Source organism: Emys orbicularis, chromosome 15, assembly GCF_028017835.1.
Source record: "Emys orbicularis isolate rEmyOrb1 chromosome 15, rEmyOrb1.hap1, whole genome shotgun sequence".
Taxonomy (NCBI): Eukaryota; Metazoa; Chordata; order Testudines; family Emydidae; genus Emys; species Emys orbicularis.
Window position 1 is genome coordinate 13,858,757 of NC_088697.1, and position 5,000 is coordinate 13,863,756.

The 5,000-nt window shown below is 69.3% G+C and overlaps 1 non-coding gene across 1 annotated transcript; it reads left to right on the plus strand.

The window, feature by feature from the left end:
- The first annotated feature begins 2,380 nt into the window (after positions 1-2,380).
- On the plus strand, positions 2,381-2,499 carry LOC135889734 (5S ribosomal RNA). Its single transcript, XR_010562064.1, has one exon. It is a non-coding gene; the product is annotated as a 5S ribosomal RNA (ribosomal RNA).
- The last annotated feature ends 2,501 nt before the right edge of the window (positions 2,500-5,000 follow it).

The window sequence follows — 5,000 nt, forward strand, 5'->3', positions numbered from 1 at the left end:
GGGTTTTTTTTTCGGACCCCTGGGTGGTCTGCCGGAACCGCTCGACCTCACACGGCGGAGATCTCGGCCAGACGGCCCCACGCACGAAGGGCCGGGCACGTGCCCGGGCCGCCCCGAGGAGGGCAGTCCCCATCGGTCCCTGGATCCGTGCACGCGAAAAGGAAGAGGGTCCCGATCCGCCTGAACACCGGACGGCCCCGCGGTTGGGGTGCCGGCCCGCGAAGGGCCCTTCCCGTCGCGAACGTCAGCGCCACATCGATCAGAGGGCGCGAGAGGAGCGGGCCCCCCCTCCCTCCGGGGGGCGCCGACAGTCGGAGCTCAGGTCCCGGCCGCTGCGGGGCCCATGAGCTAAGAGCCGGGAAAAGCAGGCCGTCTCGGAGGAGGGCCGGGTGCCCTCCGCTGTCAAACGTGCCCGTTTCCCCCCCCTGGCAAGGTCGGGGTACAACAATACTCGGATTGATCCCCTAGGCTGAGCTCCGGTTCTCACAGGCTCTGAAAAACCTGTCCTCAGAAATCTCCGCACACAGTTCTTAAAAGACAGGTCGAAAAAGCCAAAACCCCCCCCTTCAGTGGTACGAACCTGGAATCGCGTCCGACCTCGTGGTTCTCTCGGTCGGCCGAAGCGGCGTGTGGCGACCCCTTCCGGACATCCGCGAGACGACCGGCCATCAGGTCAACCCATTCGCTCCAATGGGGTTGACCTGGTGGCCGAGCGGGGACTTTGGACAATTTTTCGGACTTGGAAAAAATTTTCGGGGCTTGGAAAAAAAAAAAAATGTCAGCCCGCTTCCTCCGGGTTGACCTGGTGGCCGAGCGGGGACTTTGACAATCTTTCGGACTTGGAAAAATTTTTCGGGCTTGGAAAAAATTGTCAGCCCGCTTCCTCCGGGTTGACCTGGTGGCCGAGCGGGGACTTGGACAATCTTTCGGACTTGGAAAAATTTTTCGGGCTTGGAAAAAAATTGTCAGCCCGCTTCCTCCGGGTTGACCTGGTGGCCGAGCGGGGACTTTGACAATCTTTCGGACTTGGAAAAATTTTTCGGGCTTGGAAAAAATTGTCAGCCCGCTTCCTCCGGGTTGACCTGGTGGCCGAGCGGGGACTTGGACAATCTTTCGGACTTGGAAAAATTTTTCGGGCTTGGAAAAAATTGTCAGCCCGCTTCCTCCGGGTTGACCTGGTGGCCGAGCGGGGACTTGGACAATCTTTCGGACTTGGAAAAATTTTTCGGGCTTGGAAAAAATTGTCAGCCCGCTTCCTCCGGGTTGACCTGGTGGCCGAGCGGGGACTTGGACAATCTTTCGGACTTGGAAAAATTTTTCGGGCTTGGAAAAAATTGTCAGCCCGCTTCCTCCGGGTTGACCTGGTGGCCGAGCGGGGACTTGGACAATCTTTCGGACTTGGAAAAAAAAATTTCAGCCCGCTTCCTCCGGGTTGACCTGGTGGCCGAGCATCTCACCGTCCCCGGACGCAGCGAGGGACTGCCTCCCGGCCGTCAGGATCGGGCCCCTGGAAGTCTGGGTGGGGTGCGGGGGGGGGGGGGGAATTGCCCGACGCCTCCGAGGAGCGCTACCGGGGCGGGCCGGGCCCCCCCTGCTCGAAAAGGAAAAGAAGGATCGGGCCCACGAGAGACAGGGACCCGGCCGCCAGGCAGGCCGACCTGGGTTCACCGTCCCCGGCCGCAGCGAGGGACTGCCTCCCGGCTGACTGGATCGGGCCCCTGGAAGTCTGGAAAAAGTTTAACCCGACGCCTCCGAGGAGGGGGCGCCCAGGGAAGGAGGGAGAACCGGGTTGACCTGGCAAAGCGGCCACCAGGTATACCAGTTAAAACCTATGGGTTGACCCGGTGGCCGGAAAGCATACCGGCCAGCCAGGTGAACCCCGTTCGATTCCACGGGTTGACCTGGTGCCCGGGAGGGGACTCGGACGGTTCCCCCCGGGGTACGCCTTCCTCGGCCCGAAGGAACAGGGTGCGAACCAGGCGCGGGGGCGGGGCGGGGAACCGCTGGAACCGCTGGGGGACGGGGGACGGGGAGGGGGGGAATGGATCGGGCCTGCCGGGACCCGGCCGCCAGGCAAGCCGCCCCGGGCTCACCCTCCCTGGCCGCAGCGAGGGACTGCCCCCCCCCCCACCCCCGGCTGACAGGATCGGGCCCGCTGGAAGTCCGGGAAAATATTTTTCCCGACGCCGGAGGGAGGGGGGGGGGGAGGGGAAGGGGCTCTGACGGGCCAGCCCGGGCCCCGGAGCTTGAAAAGGAAAAAAAAGGATCGGGCCCGCGAGAGACGGGGGCCCTGCCGCACGGGGCAGTCCGACCGGGGCTCGCCGTGCGGCAGGCCCGGGCGCCGGCAGGGGAAAGCGGGCGAGGAGGCGCGGAGCCGGGTGCCTACGGCCATACCGGACCGAACGCCCCCGATCCCGTCCGATCTCGGAAGGTAAACCGTCCCGGGCCTGGCTAGTACTTGGATGGGTGACCGCCTGGGAATCCCAGGTGCCGTAGGCAGCTTTTCCCGGTCCGAGCCAGCTCTCTCTCCTTTTTCTGGGGAGGAAGGAGAAGGGGGGGGGGGGCGGGCCAGAAAGCCCCTCGTCGCTCCTGCCGAGTCGGAGGTCGCGGCCGCAGGTCACGGGTCGGGGCGCCTGGGGTCCGGCTCCCCCCAACACCCACCCGGCTTCCTCCGCGGAGGACCCCCGGCCACCGAAGCCGCTGGGGGAGACCCCGGGCATGGGGCGGACTGGCCCGGCCCCTCCCGGCCCCCCTGCGCCCGGCCGCCGGCCCGCGGGACCGCCCCGAATCCCCCCGCGGCCACCCAGGCGAGGCCTGGCCTGGAGGGCCCCACGGCGGGTGTCAGGCTCCCCGCCGCTTGCCCCACCGGGGACCCACGGCCACCGAAGCCGCTGGGGGGAGACCCCGGGCATGGGGCGGACTGGCGCGGCCCCTCCCGGCCCCCCTGCGCCCGGCCGCCGGCCCGCGGGACCGCCCCGAATCCCCCCGCGGCCACCCAGGCGAGGCCTGGCCTGGAGGGCCCCACGGCGGGTGTCAGGCTCCCCGCCGCTTGCCCCACCGGGGACCCACGGCCACCGAAGCCGCTGGGGGAGACCCCGGGCATGGGGCGGACTGGCCCGGCCCCTCCCGGCCCCCCTGCGCCCGGCCGCCGGCCCGCGGGACCGCCCCGAATCCCCCCCCGGCCACCCAGGCGAGGCCTGGCCTGGAGGGCCCCACGGCGGGTGTCAGGCTCCCCGCCGCTTGCCCCACCGGGGACCCACGGCCACCGAAGCCGCTGGGGGAGACCCCGGGCATGCGGCGGACTGGCCCGGACCCTCCCGGCCCCGCTGCGCCCGGCCGCCGGCCCGCGGGCCCGACCCGAATCCCCCCGCGGCCACCCAGGCGAGGCCTGGCCTGGAGGGCCCCACGGCGGGTCTGCAGCTCCCCCCGGGCTTCCTCCCCCGAGGACCCACGCCCCCCCTGAGCCGCAGGGGGAGACCCCGGGCCCGGGGCGGACTCGCTCGGGCCCCCCCCCCTGCGCCCGGCCGCCGGCCCGCGGGACCGCCCCCGAATCCCCCCGCGGCCAGGCAGGAGAGGCCTGGCCTGGATGCCACGGAGGACCCGCGGCCCCCAAAGCCGCAGGAGGCGCCCCCGGCCCCGGGGCCGGTAAGCCCCGTGTCGCTCCCCCCCCCCTCACCCCCCCACCCCCCCCGCGCCTCGCTGCCGGGCACCGGGCACCGCCCCAGAGTCAGCCGCAGCCGGCCGGCCTGAGAGCTGCCCTCCTGTGTGAGACTACGTTGATACTAACCGGCCATCAGGCAGGTCAACCCCATTGCTAGACCTGGGTGGACCTGGTGGCCGAGCGGGGACTTAGGAAATTTTCCAGCCTTTTCCCGGGGCGTGACCTGTTGTCCCGGTGGGGACTTTGAAAATTTTACAGCCGCTTCCCGGGGCTTGACCGGTTGTCCTGAAGGCCCCCCACCCCCACCCCCACCCCCGGGCTCCTGCTCCCCTCTCCCCAGCCTCGGTGCTCCGCTCCCAGCCTCGGAGGCTCCCTCTCTGCGGCGGCTGCATCGCGTCCGAGGACGCTCACCCTCCGGAGGCTGGCTGTAAAGCCTGACACCCACCACCGCCGCCGCCCCGATTCTCCGAGGGGCGACTCTGAGGCCTCCCCCCACCCCCGGACCACCCTGGAGACGACTGCTAAGCCCCCACCCCCGGCCAGTCTAGGGGAAGACTGCTAAGCCTCTCCCCCCCCTGCCCCACCCACCCACACTGTCTGGGGGATGACTATTAAGCCTCCCCCCCGCCCAGCCTGGGGGAAGACTGTTAAGCCTCCCCCCCACCCACCCTGTCTGGGGGACGACTATTAAGCTTCCCCCCCGCCGGAGCGCCCGGGGGACGACTATTAAGCCTTCCCCCGGACTGCCCGGCGGACGACTGCGAAGCCTCCCGCTCAGCCTGGGGGAAGACTGTTAAGCCTCCCCCCCACCCACCCTGTCTGGGGGACGACTATTAAGCTTTCCCCTCCGGAGCGCCCGGGGGACGACTATTAAGCCTCCCCCGGACTGCCCGGGGGATGACTGCGAAGCCTCCCGCTTTGCCTGGGGGAAGACTGTTAAGCCTCCCCCCCCACCCACCCACCCACACTGTCTGGGGGACGACTGTTAAGCTTTCCCCCCCGGAGCGCCCGGGGGACGACTATTAAGCCTCCCCCGGACTGCCCGGGGGACGACTGCGAAGCCTCCCGCTCAGCCTGGGGGAAGACTGTTAAGCCTCCCCCCCCCCCACCCACCCACACTGTCTGGGGGACGACTATTAAGCTTTCCCCCCCGGAGCGCCCGGGGGACGACTATTAAGCCTTCCCCCGGACTGCCCGGGGGACGACTGCGAAGCCTCCCGCTCAGCCTGGGGGAAGACTGTTAAGCCTCCCCCCCACCCACCCTGTCTGGGGGACGACTATTAAGCTTTCCCCTCCGGAGCGCCCGGGGGACGACTATTAAGCCTTCCCCCGGACTGCC